This window comes from Anopheles coustani, chromosome 3 (assembly GCF_943734705.1).
Source record: "Anopheles coustani chromosome 3, idAnoCousDA_361_x.2, whole genome shotgun sequence".
Lineage (NCBI taxonomy): Eukaryota > Metazoa > Arthropoda > Insecta > Diptera > Culicidae > Anopheles > Anopheles coustani.
Genome location: NC_071288.1, coordinates 62,995,684 through 63,014,831, shown reverse-complemented (window position 1 = coordinate 63,014,831; position 19,148 = coordinate 62,995,684). Strand labels below are relative to the sequence as shown.

The window sequence follows — 19,148 nt, the reverse complement described above, 5'->3', positions numbered from 1 at the left end:
GTGTCTTGTGGAAACACATCTAAATCACGTTCGCCAGCCGGCATTTCTCATTCCATACACGAAAGGCGGGACATCATTGCGCAGCGTTGTTCGGTACAGACAACAACACAGTTGTCCGGCTTAATTTAATATAAAAAGAATGATAAAAGTGCTAATGTGATGCGGAAAATGTTGCAACACGTGAAGTTCGCCACGTAAACGGTTTGGTATTCAGTTTGACCGTAATCTAGCGTCTTCGTTTCGGCGATTTTTTTTTTGTACAGTAGGCAGTGAAAAAGTTATTTTTTTGTACAGTAGGCAGTGAATTTTTTTGTTTTGTACAGTAGGCAGTGAAAAAGTTTTCTAGTTTTTGTACGTGCTACAAAAGCGTTAAGTATGTAATCAATCGCGTACGTTTACGCATACACTGTGCCAATCGGTAAGTGGGACGGTCAAAAAAAGAACACTTGTCTGACTTCGCGATCAATTTTAGGGTACTTAGAATTGATAACAATGAATTTCGCTTATCACATCTTCTTTGTCTATCTTTCTACGAAGCATGTGCAAAAAAAGAGAGTAAAAATCGGTCACCAAGCGGCGCAATGATCGAAAAAGTGCAAAAAGTCATAATTTTGCTAGCCAAACGTAAAGTTGGACACTTGCTTTTCAGGTTTAATACGTGGTTTGTTGAACTATTTCCAGAAGTTTTTGGTATTTAATGTTATTTCTGTTATAGTCTATGACTGTTTGTTGATGCTTGACAACAGTTTTTTCTAACTTTATTGGGCATTTCTGCTTAAATTTCTTATCAATTGCTGTTTTGTTACCAATTTATACTATACAGTGTTTGTAACATAGTATACTGTACAATTTTACTCAAATTGGCTATTGGATTTCATGCTGAAGACTCAGAAAGATTCTTATGAACTTTGAGGCTGATTTAGAGTAGTAACTTTTTTGTTATTCGTAGCTTATAGTGAGTATAGTTAACCTGGCGGAACTCTTAATCTTGGAATAGTCAAACGTGGAATAGATAATTTTCTTCATCATATGAACGTTGTGATGTGTACCTATCGTACTTTTTTTACAACATTTTTTTTAAAACGCGTCAGCTCCGTTTTGCGTTCGAAAACTGCCTGCCTTTCTAACCAAAAGTGTATATGTTTGCTTCATATGTAAGTCATACATAGTTACTGTGACGACAATTACCACATTAAATTAATGCATTTGAACGAGATAGGAAGAGTACCTTTCAACATAATCTAAAATCGTCGTCTATATAAGGGTTTGAAAAGTAAAGGCGTTGTTTGCGGGTTTTGCGGGTAGGTTCTGGAAATAGTTTGGAACCTTCTAAATGCTTTCATTGTTTTATTAAATTCTTAAACATCTATAATAGAGGAAAAGTCTTCAATTCAGTTGGTTTTTTGATGAATCTCACATCATCGTTCTTTAAGTTTATTGTAAGATGACCCATTTCAAGTTATATTTTTGTCAATATGGGCTTTTTTATCGATTGTTAGTGTATCGCAAATCAGGAACTTGGGTAAAATTGATAAAACTCGATAACTTTTGCGATAACTCGAAGCATTTTTAATCGATTTATATGATAAAAAAGATAATATTTCATTCCTTTCAGTGGTGTAACATATTTCAACCACAAAGTGTAAATAATTTATCAAAACTCATTTTTTGTGTACATATAACAATGGTTAAGTATATCATAGATCATTAGAAAATGATTTTACGTACCTAAACTAGCTTGCACAACACTTAAGCAGCAGAAATTCTTGGTAATCCCAAGTGTCCAACTTTACGTTTGGCTGGCAAAATTATGACTTTTTGCACTTTTTCGATCATTGCGCCGCTTGGTGGCCGATTTTTACTCTCTCTTTTTGCACATGCTTTGTTGAAAGATAGACAAAGAAGATGTGATAAGCGAAATTCATTGTTATCAATTCTAAGTACCCTAAATTTGATCGCAAAGCCAGACAAGTGTTCTTTATTCGACCGTCCCACTTACCGATTGGCCGACTGTACGTATCAAGCGAACGGAAAGTAAGAATTTGTATGGATTGGTGACCGCAAATGAATGGCCGCCCGAAATTGCTGAAATTGTATAAGGTTAGTATGGCTAAAGGTATTATATTTATCATATTGAAACATGAAACATCTATTTCAGAATTCTGATGGGCAATCCTTAAGTGCATGAATCCAACATATTACATCTGATCTGCTTGTTACGAACCTTACTGACTGAAACATTAAAAGTGTAGAATCATCTGCAAATAATGGATTGTAAGGTCGGATTGTCTCATCGTGAGTTGTGTGTGATTTACCTGATATTTTCATGCGCAATCGCTGCTACACCATAAAAGTATTCAACGGAACATTAAGCGTCACAATTGGTGAGTGTATGGAATGACCTGTTAGCATGGATCAATTAACTTATAGGATGTATTCATTTCAGCTGGAATGTCATGTTAGCAAACCCATTTTAGACAAACTTTAAATTGCAAGAGCAGCTAGTACCCCGGTGGTAGAATCATCATGATTTCTCATTCTGTCTAATTGACAATTGTTACCAACAGAACGTAAAAGCGTGATGATTTTGCCGCCAGGGTAGTAACGGATCGAATTTAAATCGCCTTTTTGTTTGAGCTACAATGAATTGAATAAGTGACCAATTATCTTAATTATGAATCCTGATATTTGTTAAGGTTAGTATGATTGAATAGTTAATCCTCTCAATCTCCTATCTGTCCTCAATCTGTCATTTTCTAATTTTGAATCTTTTCTTGCAGTTTAAGATTTTGTCGCGGAATGTGCAGCTATAGTGTAACGCAAATATGACCGTACAATTTAGGGATATGAAGTAAGGTAAATTACTGTTGCTAACAACTGTCATGTGTTCAGAGGACTGATGTAAGTCTATATTATTTTTACAGTGTTACAGCGTGTATTACATAGGGTTTTCCCGTAAGAAATTGTCCGTTCGTATTCAAACGATAGAGATCTTTAATACTGATCAGAACGGATGTCTTCGAGTGCTGCGCGGTAAGCTAATATTTTACATTAATCATCTATCGTGATAGTAATGCATTATTTTTAAACGGGCAATGCTGTTTGGTTTTACTTCGATGAAATTTGTTACATTCGATGTTCGATCAAATTCGATGTAATTCTTAGTTACAATTTGCGTTTTGACTTCTAATCTATTATTTCACTCTCCGAGTACAACGACTTTCCTGTTACGGGTTTTCGCCGTATGCGCTTGTGTGGAATATTACATTCAACTTTTCTGTTACTCTGCTCTGTTACTTTTAGTTCAGTGTCCGCTCCCATCAGTCACTTGGAATGAGTTGAACAGTGCTTCATTTCCACAAACTTAACCGCGGGACTACATTACAGCGTACTCTACAAAAAAAAAAAAAAACACAGGTCAGGTCAGGTTTCAAAAACAGATGTTGGTATGGCACGCTGCATCCCAGAAGTGCTGGATTGCATTTGGTATGGTACGCTGTCACTGACCGTACCAGTTGTTTTTTGGTATGGTTCACTGTAATGTAAATCCGTATCGGTTTTCATCCGATCACATCATTTTGGGGTGCTGTCGATGCTGTTGCTTAGTTTACACGAGGCACAAAAGACTGAAAATACACGCGCGAATATCAGTTTTGCTGTCACTTTCATTCGCTTCGTGTAGAGGTTCCTAATCGTGAGCCGTTGCAAATGAACTCACATTCAGTGTTGATTTGAGTGTTTAACTGTAAAAAACAGCAGAGTGTTCACCTAAATTTTATCAACAACTGTACATCATCACAAACAACTATTTGTGATTCTATTTTATTATTGCAAATCCAGTGGCGATCAAGCTCTTTTGAGGCCCTGAGCGGAATTGTGGTAGAGGCTCTTCAAATAATACATATATGGGTCCACATACCCACTTCATCGATAACGATAGCAAATGAAGGATTAAGTTTTACGATAAGCATTTAATTTGTTAAGAAAACGTGTAAATTTATTTAATTCATGTTCTATTTTGCATTTAATGCATATAATGTGATCAATGACATTTTTTTTATAAATTTCAGTGAAAATGTTTAAAATTTTCTATCATCAGGGGACATATTCCAGCCATAATATTTTAAAAGGTTTTAAAACTGAATCGTACTCCTTAGCCCTTTGCAAAGTTAGATATTTTACATTATCACAAATAACATAGAATGTATTAACTACGAATACTTCTTTGATTGAAAATTTGTGTTAACTGTTTCTTCTGAAATAACTGAACTAAAAGATAACTCGTTAGCTGTTATTTCTACATTTGCAAAATCTGCGCGAAAACTCTCGATGAATGCTACTAACGATTGCAACAACACTGATCCTTGCAATAGTTCACATTCAACTGTTTGAAGCGACTTACGTGTAGCATTTATTTTCTGATGCAGCGTGTTCCAAATTACGGTCATTAAAACAATTTCATATTTACTCATTTGTCTGAGAAGCGCCGTTTGTTACATCTATTATTATAGCTATTTCATCTTTATCGTTATAAATGTCTTGCAATGTATTTTTGATTTCTCCAAACCAGGTATCTCAAGCTAAGACCGCGTCGACTCTAGCTGACCAACGAGTCAGAGAGCACCTTTTTTAAAAAATGTTATTGAATGATTGTTTTCCGATGGGTTGAAGAGAAAAAAATGCGTTTCTTAGCTGAAAAAATTGCATGCTGCCTTCCAATTTTTAGCTGTAAAATTAACAATTGCATTTTATGAGTCATTTGCACATGGGATCTCCCATTTACATAGCACCTGCACTATTCCTCTTAATTAATGCTTGCGTGTAGACTCAAGTATTTACCATACATATTTGATGCAACGTCAAATGATTGTCCTCTACAGTTTGAAATATCCATAACAATTGTTATTTTTATATAACACTTCTTGTTTTAAGTAAGACGAATTATGTTTATCGATCGGAATAAATCTAAATAAAATAACTTAATAATTTAATAGTGCTTAATAACATATTTGCTTTAGCACTTCTCTCCAATAATTGTGTTCCTTTTCCCTTATAAGATGATGAGATGATGATGATGAGTCCCACCTCTTACCCCAACACAGGTTTGAGAATGGCGGAGTTATCATAAGATATTTGTTTCAAACTTCAAAGCAAATCACGAAGTGGTGGGATCAAAGTGACCCTTCACGAAAAAGACCAATCAGCTCTATTTTACTTGCGTACAGCGATTAGCACAACTTACAAAAGATAGAAATTGTGGAACCTCTCTGCGGAGTGCGCGGCCAAAAAATGCTCTCTCCTATTCCTACAGCCGGTATCTCCCTTGTCCATATGGAGGGGAGTTACAACTTTCCAGGATTGGCAAATTAAGCAAACCTTATCCGTGAGACAATTGGTAGCGTCGAAAAAATCATCGATGGATGAATTTGAGACGCCTGTCACGTGATTGCACAAGAGCGACTGATGCAGTTCCTACAGAAAGATCAACTTCAAATTTGCACTTTTACGCGCGCGTGTCTCAAAGATATGTTGTTCCATTTTTGAAATTTACATTTGAATTTGCAAAACAAAAATCTCATCATCATCATCTGTGAGATCGTGATGGCAAGTGCGATGCTTACAAACATTAAATTTCACAAAATACAACTTTGAGACATTTCACATGCTACTGGGTTCTACTTTACAACCTGCTTAACGTACACGGCACACAAGCGCTCGAACTCGCGAACGTTTGCAGCCTCGGCAATCTCTCTTGGCATGCTGTTGTACCATTGTATACCTTTACAAAATAGTGAATTCCTGGCAAAATCTGAAGAAAAGTTCGACGTCCTGGAATCATGAGCCCTACGAGTGTTGTACCGGTGAACGTCAGAACCCCTAACTACTATTTTTCCAAGGTACCCCGGTAGCAAGCCCCTCAGGAGTTTGAATATTAGTATCATAGTCTGGTACACTATCCGCTGCTCTACCGACATCCATTACAGGACATCCAGCATAACAGCAGACGGCGTATACCGACTGCAACACAACACTAGCCTCATTACCCTATTTTGCACTGTTTGGAACCTTTTGAGCTGTGTCCGATTGCCGAGGAACAATATAGATGGACAAAAATCAAAATGCGGTGGGATAATTGATTTGTAGAGGTGAACTTTCCCAAAAATGTTTAGGTTGTTCCCCAGTCTACTTATCACACCACACTTCTTTGCCCCCATAGCGATGACCCCATCAATGTGTGCACTAAATGTAAGTCGTCCAGAGTGACTCCCAGATATTTAACCTGGGAGACTCGGTCAATTGGTTCCGTGTTGATGGCAATTGAAAGCCGGCCGACCCACTCCCTCCTCGACATTACCAAATAGTGTGTTTTACTAACGTTTAATGCTAGTTTCTTGTATTTCAACCAGCCATCCAGAGCCACCAAGTCTTCATTCAAAAGGGACTCTGCCTGTTTCATGTCCTTTCGCGATATAAATATTACTGTATCATCAGCAAAACGATTTATCTCGCAGGAACGTAAGACCTGCTTCATGTCATTTATATACATGATAAACAAAATTGGTCCAAGAACACTTCCTTGTGGAACCCCAAGGGTGTTTTCAATAGGATCTGAAACAGATTTTTTGAAAATTGTCCTCTGGGTTCTACCTGTCAGATAATCGCTGAACCAACTGAGTTCCCTCCCCTCAATACCGAATCGTCTAAGTGTTGTGAGCAACAAGGGTCTCGATATTGTTTCAAATGCCCGTTTTAGATCCAAGAAAACGGCAAGTACCGGTTGCCCACTGTCCATCAACCCCTTCCACTTCGCAAGCACCAGGTTCAGTGCAGTTTCACAGGAATGTCCTTCCCGATATCCCGACTGCTCCCGGGCAAGCAGGCCGTTCTGGTCCAGGTATTGCACCAATTGGTCTTTGATCACAACCTCCAGGACCTTCTCGACAGTGTGAAGCATGTTGATGGGGCGGAACTCTTCCGCCTTGATAGCTCCAGTCATCTTTGGAATAGGTACAACCAATGACTCCTTCCATGTATCCGGAAAAACACCCCTTTCCATCGATTGGTTAATCAAGTCCAGGAGCGTCTCCCCAGCCACATGAAAGCAATCCTGCAATGTTTTTGCATTTACATTTCCTATTCCTGCCGTTTTGGTCAGGTCAAAACATATCTGCCTAAGCTTGCTCATGTCTATTGGTTGAAAAGAAAATCTATGCCTGGGAGTATCAACTTGCCTCAGCTCGACTGGTTCGTCCACCGTCGGAATGTTGCTGTTAACAAGTGTGACACTATTCACAAAAAAGTTGTTGAACCTTGCTGCGACGACCGCCTCATCGGACTCGAAACAGTTATCGAATTTCACGCATGAAGCGGTATTCTCGACGGGCTTCAACATGCTTTTAAGAAGTTTCCAAAGTTCTCTATATATTACCCTGATGCTTGCTAATTTCTCTACTGAAGTATTCCTCACGAGTAGTTTTTAAAGACCTACTGTATTCGTTTCGTAGCTTAGTGTACTGACACCAATGTGAAGCCAGATTAGTCCGAACAAATTTTTTATACACTTTGTCTCTTTTACGCTTTAGACGTTCCAGAGCCAACGTATACCATCTGCCAGAGTATCTAGTCTCCACGGTCCTTTCATAAACTAAACTATTCATAGCACTCTCTAGTGTATCCTTCAACAGATCTGCAGCTTCATGGAAATTGGTAGTTTCCCTCTGTAGACCCAATGTGATCGCCTGACAAAGACCCTCTTTAGAGTACCTATTCCATCATTTAACTTGTTTTTGAACTGTCCTGAAACGTTCATCATTCAAGTTTAAAAGCAAAGTTTCATGATCAGATATTTTTGCACAAGCATCTGTTACCATGCTAATTGAGTCTGTGTTGCAGTACACATGGTCAATCAATGTCCTGCTATTATTCGTAATACGAGTAGCTGCACTAACCTTCTGCTTCAGGCACACCGAGTCCATAAGTTTCTTCAATTTTTCGGACCTCACATCATTGAACCAATCAATGTTGAAGTCCCCAACCAAGACATTACGCCTGCCAAAATCTAGAAATCTGTCTAACCAGTCCTCCAGAATTTCGACAAAGCGTGAGTCACTTGAACTAGGTGAGTGATACAGAACACCATAGTTTGCAGCCGCCATGCCTCGAGTCACAGTAAACCCCAAAAACCAGTTGCCCTCCAGTGACTCGTTTAGAATCACCTTCAAGGCAACCGAGTTCCCAGCATAAACCGCAACCCCTCCTGTGTGTCGTGAGTGGGACAAACAGGACACGGCCCTGTACCCCGGTATACTAAACTGATCAAATGCTTCGTACTCCGTTATATGCGTCTCAGATAGAAGGACCAACGCGGGTTGCATCCTTTCTACCGAGTCGCGTAACAGAACATAGCTTGACGATAGGCCAGCGACATTGCAATACATGATTTCATATCGCTGCCCTATCCCCAGCAATCTCTGCTATTGAGAATGCTTAGCAATCTTTGATGCCTGTTTCTTGTATACGGGACACTCGCTACTAAAAGCAGCATGTTCCGTGCTCCCCCTTGAACCCGCCAACACGCAGTTCACACATTTTAAGGCCGCCGACATACATTCCGACGTCCTGTGTGCACCACTGCACCTAGAGCAGGCTTCCTCCTTATTGCACTCGGTGCTCTTGTGCCTAAACTGCCCGCACCGGAAACACCGCAATACATGAACAGAAGTGCTTATCGCACAACTGTCAAAACCTATTTTGACCTTTTTGAGGTCCTCTAGACATTGTGCCGATTCCCTGTCCACATCGATCACGACATTGTACTTCTGGTACTTGTAGAACCTACTTTCGTACATTCCAACAAGCTCCAGTGTCGTGAACGGGATCCCTGCATTCTGTTCTTTCAGAAGTGCAATCACGTCCTCGTCAGAGTACTTCTCCGTCATCCCCACTATCCTTACTCTGGACAACGGCAAACGAACGGAATAAGCATCCCGGAGTTTGGACTGCACTTCCTTCCTAACCTTATCTAACGCGACTGCAGGACACTGCACAAAAATCAGACCTTTCCTACCATTGCGGAAGTCCGACACCTGCTGCCTCCTCGGATCCAACCGGGCGCGAAGATCGACTCTTGTCGATATTATTACAAATATTATTAGTCGCAATTTATAAAAATCTTTCCATTCTCCGGCTTTTCGTTAGGGAACGTTAAAGTTGTCTTTTCTTTAAACTTGCCATGAATAAAGACGAACAAAATATCTGATTACATCGTCAAGAATGGCTCAGCCGATTTTGAATTTTAGCTTTAAAAACAAACCAACACTCATTTTTTTTTCAAGTTTCAAGTTTCAAGTTTTTGGGAAAAAAACATTTTTCGAGTTTTCTGGGTTTCTGGCTTTTCCTAAGGATTTTCTAACTTGCATTGTTTTTATTAGGCCAAAAGAAACAAATCATCAGAAGACTTCGTTGGGATAAGTCCTACCGTTTTTGTTAAAGAAGATAATTTTTTTTATGGAAAAAAGCCGTTTTTACCGAATTTTCCCATTTTCCGTCTTTTCCTTGGGAATTTTCAAATTCTCTTTTTTCCTAAACCTTGCTTGAGTAAAAAGGAACAAATATAGAGATATTCGAACTTTCGATATTACCATAATCGGCAGGCTTTTTTCATTACGTGGTCAATGAAAACATCGGAAAGCAGCTTCGAAATCAAAATTTTAAGTTGAAACAATTATTTCGGTTTCTTGTTGGCTTTCAGGCATGTATTTGCGCATTCTGGTCATAGCAATCTCAGAGTGCAGGCGCAAGTGCATTGAGCAGCAAGTGTTATTGTTATTGAATCCGGAAAAAAGAGAATTCTTCACCAACGATCAGTTTAATCGATTAGTTCAAAATCGTTGTAGTTTAATCGATTAGTTCAAATCATTACAGCTTCTAACGGAAATTCAACGGTTCAAATATCCTAAATGAATTAATGTGCCTCCTATTGCATAATTTTCAAGCGCAAACGTGGAAAAACGGCTACGATGTGGTGAATAGGGGGTCTAATTTCATAGTGCAGCCCGTGTATCCGGGAAAATAAGTAAAAACACACGAACAAACCCATGCAATCATATGGAGGTGCTCTGTCACCCTGCATAGAACATGCCAGACAAACACGACATAGAACAAAACAGTTTGATTTTGTCGTTTTTTCGTTTAATTGATGTCTGTGTCCCACCGTGAAACTCTATATACCTTGTTCATTCTGCTACCTTGCTGCTTGGTAGAGTGACAGTTCTTCACGACATATTGGAGGAGCACCTTTCGAACAGTGTCGTGTTTGTCTGGTTTGATTGGCTGTTCACAGCGCGCTCCCTTATCTAAACACATCGCCGTTGCGGCGACTTTTCTGTTCGGCCAGCTTCATTGGACCGAAACGTTACAGCGGTTCCAACAAAAGTGAAGAAATCTTATTGCTTTTTTGCGTGCTGTTACCATCGTAAAATCCTGGACTCAGTTTGAATGTATAAGGTGAGCAGAACAAAGCATAGGTTTAGAGTGAAAAGTTTTTTTCGAATGAGAATCGACTGAATGCTGCACACACCATATCTATATTAACCTTGCAACTTGTCATTGTGACACTGTGTCATGTGGAAACACATCTAAATCACGTTCGCCAGCCGGCATTTCTCATTCCATACACGAAAGGCGGGACATCATTGCGCAGCGTTGTTCGGTACAGACAACAACACAGTTGTCCGGCTTAATTTAATATAAAAAGAATGATAAAAGTGCTAATGTGATGTGGAAAATGTTGCAACACGTGAAGTTCGCCACGTAAACGGTTTGGTATTCAGTTTGACCGTAATCTAGCGTCTTCGTTTCGGCGATTTTTTTTTTGTACAGTAGGCAGTGAAAAAGTTTTTTTTTGTACAGTAGGCAGTGAAATTTTTTTTTTGTAGAGTAGGCAGTGAAAAAGTTTTCTAGGTTTTGTACGTGCTAGAAAAGCGTTAAGTATGTAATCAATCGCGTACGTTTACGCATACGTATCAAGCGAACGGAAAGTAAGAATTTGTATGGATTGGTGACCGCAAATGAATGGCCACCCGAAATTGCTGAAATTGTATAAGGTTAGTATGGCTAAAGGTATTATATTTATCATATTGAAACATGAAACATCTATTTCAGAATTCTGATGGGCGATCCTTAAGTGCATGAATCCAACATATTACATCTGATCTGCTTGTTACGAACCTTACTGACTGAAGCATTAAAAGTGTAAAATCATCTGCACATAATGGATTGTAAGGTCGGATTGTCTCATCGTGAGTTGTGTGTGATTTACCTGATATTTTCATGCGCAATCATGCCGTAGACATAACAGTGGTAATGAATATCGCTGCTACACCATTAAAGTACACAACGGAACAATAAGCGTCACAATTGGTGAGTGTATGGAATGACCTGTTAGCATGGATCAAGGAGCTTATAAGATGTATTCATTTCAGCTGGAATGTCATGTTAGCAAACCCATTTAGACAAACTATAAATTGCAAGAGCAGCTAGTACCCCGGTGGTAGAATCATCATGATTTCTCATTCTGTCTAATTGACAATTGTTACCAACAGAACGTAAAAGCGTGATGATTTTGCCGCCAGGGTAGTAACGGATCGAATTTAAATCACCTTTTTGTTTGAGTTACAATGAATTAAATAAGTGACCAATTATCTTAATTATGAATCCTGATATTTGTTAAGGTTAGTATGATTGAATAGTTAATCCTCTGTCATTTTCTAATTTTGAATCTTTTCTTGCAGTTTAAGATTTTGTCGCGGAATGTGCAGCTATAGTGTAACGCAAATATGACCGTACAATTTAGGGATATGAAGTAAGGTAAATTACTGTTGCTAACAAATGTCATGTGTTCAGAGGACTGATGTAAGTCTATATTATTTTTACAGTGTTACAGCGTGTATTACATAGGGTTTTCCCGAAAGAAATTGTCCGTTCGTATTCAAACGATAGAGATCTTTAATACTGATCAGAACGGATGTCTTCGAGTGCTGCGCGGTAAGCTAATATTTTACATTAATCATCTATCGTGATAGTAATGCATTATTTTCAAACGGGCAATGCTGTTTGGTTTTACTTCGATGAAATTTGTTACATTCGATGTTCGATCAAATTCGATGTAAACTTTGTTGAAGATTAACTTAGTTACAATTTGCGTTTTGACTTCTAATCTATTATTTCACTCTCCGAGTACAACGACTTTCCTGTTACGGGTTTTCACCGTATGCGCTTGTGTGGAATATTACATTCAACTTTTCTGTTACTCTGCTCTGTTACTTTTAGTTCAGTGTCCGCTCCCATCAGTCACTTGGAATGAGTTGAACAGTGCTTCATTTCCACAAACTTAACCGCGGGACTACATTACAGCGTACTCTACAAAAAAAAAAAAACAGGTCAGGTCAGGTTTCAAAAACAGATGTTGGTATGGCACGCTGCATCCCAGAAGCGCTGGATTGCATTTGGTATGGTACGCTGTCACTGACCGTACCAGTTTTTTTTGATATGGTTCACTGTAATGTAAATCCGTATCGGTTTTCATCCGATCACATCATTTTGGGGTGCTGTCGATGCTGTTGCTTAGTTTACACGAGGCAAAAAAGACTGAAAATACACGCGCGAATATCAGTTTTGCTGTCACTTTCATTCGCTTCGTGTAGAGGTTCCTAATCGTGAGCCGTTGCAAATGAACTCACATTCAGTGTTGATTTGAGTGTTTAACTGTAAAAACAGCAGAGTGTTCACCTAAATTTTATCAACAACTGTACATCATCACAAACAACTATTTGTGATTCTATTTTATTATTGCAAATCCAGTGGCGATCAAGCTCTTTTGAGGCCCTGAGCGGAATTGTAGCAGAGGCTCTTCAAATAATACATATATGGGTCCACATACCCACTTCATCGATAACGATAGCAAATGAAGGATTAAGTTTTACGATAAGCATTTAATTTGTTAAGAAAACGTATAAATTTATTTAATTCATGTTCTATTTTGCATTTAATGCATATAATGTGATCAATGACATTTTTTTTATAAAGTTCAGTGAAAAGTTTTAGAATTTTTTATCATCAGGGGACATATTCCAGCCATAATATTTTAAAAGGTTTTAAAATTGACTCGTACTTCATAGCCCTTTGGAAAGTTAGATATTTTACATTATATATATACATAGAATGTATTAACTACGAATTCTTCTTTGATTGAAAATTTGTGTTAACTGTTTCGTGTCGCTTACGCACACGATTTTCTTCTGAAATAACTGAACTAAAAGATAACTCGTTAGCTGTTATTTCTACATTTGCAAAATCTGTGCGAAAACTCTCGATGAATGCTACTAACGATTGCAACAACACTGATCCTTGCAATAGTTCACATTCAACTGTTTGAAGCGACTTGCGTGTAGCATTTATTTTCTGATGCAGCGTGTTCCAAATTACGGTCATTAAATCAATTTCATATTTACTCATTTGTCGGAGAAGCGCCGTTTGCTAAATCTGTTATTATAGCTATTTCATCTTTATCGTTATAAATGTCTTGCAATGTATTTTTGATTTCTCCAAACCAGGTATTTAAAGCTAAGACCGCGTCGACTCTAGCTGACCAACGAGTCAGAGAGCACCTTTTTTAAAAACTGTTGTTGAATGATTGTTTTCCGATGGGTTGAAGCGAAAAAAATGCGTTTCTTAGCTGAAAAAATTGCATGCTGTCTTCCAATTTTTAGCTGTAAAATTAACAATTGCATTTTATGAGTAATTTGCACATGGGATCTTCCACTTACATAGCACCTGCACTATTCCGCTTAATTAATGCTTGCGTGTAGACTCAAGTATTTACTATACATATTTGATGCAACGTCAAATTATTGTCCTCTACAGTTTGCAATATCCATAACAATTGTTATTTTTATAAAACACTTCTTGTTTTAAGTAAGACGAATTATGTTTATCGATCGGAATAAATCTCCAAATAACTTAATTTAATAGTGCTTAATAACATATTTGCTTTAGCACTTCTCTCCAATAAGCCTCTTACCCCAACACAGGTTCGAGAATGGCGGAGTTATCATAAGATATTTGTTTCAAACTTCAGAGCAAATCACGAAGTGGTGGGATCAAAGTGACCCTTCACGAAAAAGACCAATCAGCTCTCTTTTCCTTGCGTACAGCGATTAGCACAACTTACAAAAGATAGAAATTGTGGAACCTCTCTCCCGAGTGCGCGGCCAAAAAATGCTCTCTCCTATTCGTATAGCCGGTATCTCCCTTGTCCAACATATGGAGGGGAGTTACCACTTTCTAGGATTGGCAAATTAAGCAAACCTTATCCGTGAGACAATTGGTAGCGTCGAAAAAATCATCAATGGATGAATTCGAGACGCCTGTCACGTGATTGCACAAGAGCGACTGATGCAGTTCCTACAGAAAGATCAACTTCAAATTTGCACTTTTACGCGCGCGTGTCTCAAAGATATGTTGTTCCATTTTTGAAATTTACATTTGAATTTGCAAAACAAAAATCTCATCATCATCATCTGTGAGATCGTGATGGCAAGTGCGATGCTTACAAACATTAAATTTCACAAAATACAACTTTGAGACATTTCACATGCTACTGGGTTCTACTTTACAACCTGCTTAACGTACACGGCACACAAGCGGTCGAACTCGCGAACGTTTGCAGCCTCGGCAATCTCTCTTGGCATGCTGTTGTACCATTGTATACCTTTACAAAATAGTGAATTCCTGGCAAAATCTGAAGAAAAGTTCGACGTAATGGAATCATGAGCCCTACGAGTGTTGTACCGGTGAACGTCAGAACCCCTAACTACTATTTTTCCAAGGTACCCCGGTAGCAAGCCCCTCAGGAGTTTGAATATTAGTATCATAGTCTGGTACACTATCCGCTGCTCTACCGACATCCATTGCAGGACATCCAGCATAACAGCAGACGGCGTATACCGACTGCAACACAACACTAGCCTCATTACCCTATTTTGCACTGTTTGGAACCTTTTGAGCTGTGTCCGATTGCCGAGGAACAATATAGATGGACAAAAATCAAAATGCGGTGAGATAATTGATTTGTAGAGGTGAACTTTCCCAAAAATGTTTAGGTTGTTCCCCATTCTACTTATCACACCACACTTCTTTGCCCCCATAGCGATGACCCCATCAATGTGTGCACTAAATGTAAGTCGTCCAGAGTGACTCCCAGATATTTAACCTGGGAGACTCGGTCAATTGGTTCCGTGTTGATGGCAATTGAAAGCCGGCCGACCCACTCCCTCCTCGACATTACCATATAGTGTGTTTTACTAACGTTTAATGCTAGTTTCTTGTATTTCAACCAGCCATCCAGAGCCACCAAGTCTTCATTCAAAAGGGACTCTGCCTGTTTCATGTCCTTTCGCGATATAAATATTACTGTATCATCAGCAAAACGATTTATCTCGCAGGAACGTAAGACCTGCTTCATGTCATTTATATACATGATAAACAAAATTGGTCCAAGAACACTTCCTTGTGGAACCCCAAGGGTGTTTTCAATAGGATCTGAAACAGATTTTTTGAAAATTGTCCTCTGGGTTCTACCTGTCAGATAATCGCTGAACCAACTGAGTTCCCTCCCCTCAATACCGAATCGTCTAAGTGTTGTGAGCAACAAGGGTCTCGATATTGTTTCAAATGCCCGTTTTAGATCCAAGAAAACGGCAAGTACCGGTTGCCCACTGTCCATCAACCCCTTCCACTTCGCAAGCACCAGGTTCAGTGCAGTTTCACAGGAATGTCCTTCCCGATATCCCGACTGCTCCCGGGCAAGCAGGCCGTTCTGGTCCAGGTATTGCACCAATTGGTCTTTGATCACAACCTCCAGGACCTTCTCGACAGTGTGAAGCATGTTGATGGGGCGGAACTCTTCCGCCTTGATAGCTCCAGTCATCTTTGGAATAGGTACAACCAATGACTCCTTCCATGTATCCGGAAAAACACCCCTTTCCATCGATTGGTTAATCAAGTCCAGGAGCGTCTCCCCAGCCACATGAAAGCAATCCTGCAATGTTTTTGCATTTACATTTCCTATTCCTGCCGTTTTGGTCAGGTCAAAACATATCTGCCTAAGCTTGCTCATGTCTATTGGTTGAAAAGAAAATCTATGCCTGGGAGTATCAACTTGCCTCAGCTCGACTGGTTCGTCCACCGTCGGAATGTTGCTGTTAACAAGTGTGACACTATTCACATAAAAGTTGTTGAACCTTGCTGCGACGACCGCCTCATCGGACTCGAAACAGTTATCGAATTTCACGCATGAAGCGGTATTCTCGTCGGGCTTCAACATGCTTTTAAGAAGTTTCCAAAGTTCCCTACTATTACCCTGATGCTTGCTAATTTCTCTACTGAAGTATTCCTCACGAGTAGTTTTTAAAGACCTACTGTATTCGTTTCGTAGCTTAGTGTACTGACACCAATGTGAAGCCAGATTAGTCCGAACAAATTTTTTATACACTTTGTCTCTTTTACGCTTTAGACGTTCCAGAGCCAACGTATACCATCTGCCAGAGTATCTAGTCTCCACGGTCCTTTCATAAACTAAACTATTCATAGCACTCTCTAGTGTATCCTTCAACAGATCTGCAGCTTCATGGAAATTGGTAGTTTCCCTCTGTAGACCCAATGTGATCGCCTGACAAAGACCCTCTTTAGAGTACCTATTCCATCATTTAACTTGTTTTTGAACTGTCCTGAAACGTTCATCATTCAAGTTTAAAAGCAAAGTTTCATGATCAGATATTTTTGCACAAGCATCTGTTACCACGCTAATTGAGTCTGTGTTGCAGTACACATGGTCAATCAATGTCCTGCTATTATTCGTAATACGAGTAGCTGCACTAACCTTCAGCTTCAGGCACACCGAGTCCATAAGTTTCTTCAATTTTTCGGAACCAATCAATGTTGAAGTCCCCAACCAAGACATTACGCCTGCCAAAATCTAGAAATCTGTCTAACCAGTCCTCCAGAATTTCGACAAAGCGTGAGTCACTTGAACTAGGTGAGTGATACAGAACACCATAGTTTGCAGCCGCCGTGCCTCGAGTCACAGTAAACCCCAAAAACCAGTTGCCCTCCAGTGACTCGTTTAGAATCACATTCAAGGCAACCGAGTTCCCAGCATAAACCGCAACCCCTCCTGTGTGTCGTGAGTGGTACAAACAGGACACGGCCCTGTACCCCGGTATACTAAACTGATCAAATGCTTCGCACTCCGTTATATGCGTCTCAGATAGAAGGACCAACGCGGGTTGCATCCTTTCTACCGAGTCGCGTAACAGAACATAGCTTGACGATAGGCCAGCGACATTGCAATACATGATTTCATATCGCTGCCCTATCCCCAGCAATCTCTGCTATTGAGAATGCTTAGCAATCGTTGATGCCTGTTTCTTGTATACGAGACACTCGCTACTAAAAGCAGCATGTTCCGTGCTCCCCCTTGAACCCGCCAACACGCAGTTCACACATTTTAAGGCCGCCGACTTACATTCCGACGTCCTGTGTGCACCACTGCACCTAGAGCAGGCTTCCTCCTTATTGCACTCGGTGCTCTTGTGCCCAAACTGCCCGCACCGGAAACACCGCAATACATGAACAGAAGTGCTTATCGCACAACTGTCAAAACCTATTTTGACCTTTTTGAGGTCCTCTAGACATTGTGCCGATTCCCTGTCCACATCGATCACGACATTGTACTTCTGGTACTTGTAGAACCTACTTTCGTACATTCCAACAAGCTCCAGTGTCGTGAACGGGATCCATGCATTCTGTTCTTTCAGAAGTGCAATCACGTCCTCGTCAGAGTACTTCTCCGTCATCCCCACTATCCTTACTCTGGACAACGGCAAACGAACGGAATAAGCATCCCCGAGTTTGGACTGCACTTCCTTCCTAACCTTATCTAACGCGACTGCAGGACACTGCACAAAAATCAGACCTTTCCTACCATTGCGGAAGTCCGACACCTGCTGCCTCCTCGGATCCAACCGGGCGCGAAGATCGACTCTTGTCGATATTATTACAAATATTATTAGTCGCAATTTATAAAAATCTTTCTATTCTCCGGCTTTTCGTTAGGGAACGTTAAAGTTGTCTTTTCTTTAAACTTGCCATGAATAAAGACGAACAAAATATCTGACTACATCGTCAAGAATGGCTCAGCCGATTTTGAATTTTAGCTTTAAAAACAAACCAACACTCATTTTTTTTTCAAGTTTCAAGTTTCAAGTTTTTGGGAAAAAAACATTTTTCGAGTTTTCTGGGTTTCTGGCTTTTCCTAAGGATTTTCTAACTTGCATTGTTTTTATTAGGCCAAAAGAAACAAATCATCAGAAGACTTCGTTGGGATAAGTCCTACCGTTTTTGTTAAAGAAGGTAATTTTTTTTTATGGAAAAAAGCCGTTTTTACCGAATTTTCCCATTTTCCGGCTTTTCCTTGGGAATTTTCAAATTCTCTTTTTTCTTAAACCTTGCTTGAGTAAATAGGAACAAATATAGAGATATTCGAACTTTCGATATTACCATAATCGGCAGGCTTTTTTCATTACGTGGTCAATGAAAACATCGGAAAGCAGCTTCGAAATCAAAATTTTAAGTTGAAACAATTATTTCGGTTTCTTGTTGGCTTTCAGGCATGTATTTGCGCATTCTGGTCATAGCAATCTCAGAGTGCAGGCGCAAGTGCATTGAGCAGCAAGTGTTATTGTTATTGAATCCGGAAAAAAGAGAATTCTTCACCAACGATCAGTTTAATCGATTAGTTCAAAATCGTTGTAGTTTAATCGATTAGTTCAAATCATTACAGCTTCTAACGGAAATTCAACGGTTCAAATATCCAAAATGAATTAATGTGCCTCCTATTGCATAATTTTCAAGCGCAAACGTGGAAAAACGGCTACGATGTGGTGAATAGGGGGTCTAATTTCATAGTGCAGCCCGTGTATCCGGGAAAATAAGTAAAAACACACGAACAAACCCATGCAATCATATGGAGGTGCTCTGTCACCCTGCATAGAACATGCCAGACAAACACGACATAGAACAAAACAGTT

General features: G+C 39.5%; 2 long non-coding RNA genes across 3 annotated transcripts; both read left to right on the top strand.

Annotated features, from left to right (window-relative positions):
* The first annotated feature begins 2,466 nt into the window (after positions 1-2,466).
* LOC131260245 (uncharacterized) lies at positions 2,467-3,128 on the top strand. The gene is made up of 3 exons (XR_009178141.1): positions 2,467-2,696; positions 2,781-2,856; positions 2,925-3,128. It is a non-coding gene; the product is annotated as an uncharacterized LOC131260245 (long non-coding RNA).
* An 8,400-nt stretch (positions 3,129-11,528) lies between these two features.
* LOC131260247 (uncharacterized) lies at positions 11,529-12,353 on the top strand. Of its 2 annotated transcripts, none has more exons than XR_009178143.1 (3): positions 11,529-11,732; positions 11,793-11,863; positions 11,937-12,353. It is a non-coding gene; the product is annotated as an uncharacterized LOC131260247 (long non-coding RNA). The 2 variants fall into 2 exon arrangements; XR_009178144.1 differs by having other exon boundaries at positions 11,793-11,868.
* Positions 12,354-19,148: the final 6,795 nt, after the last annotated feature.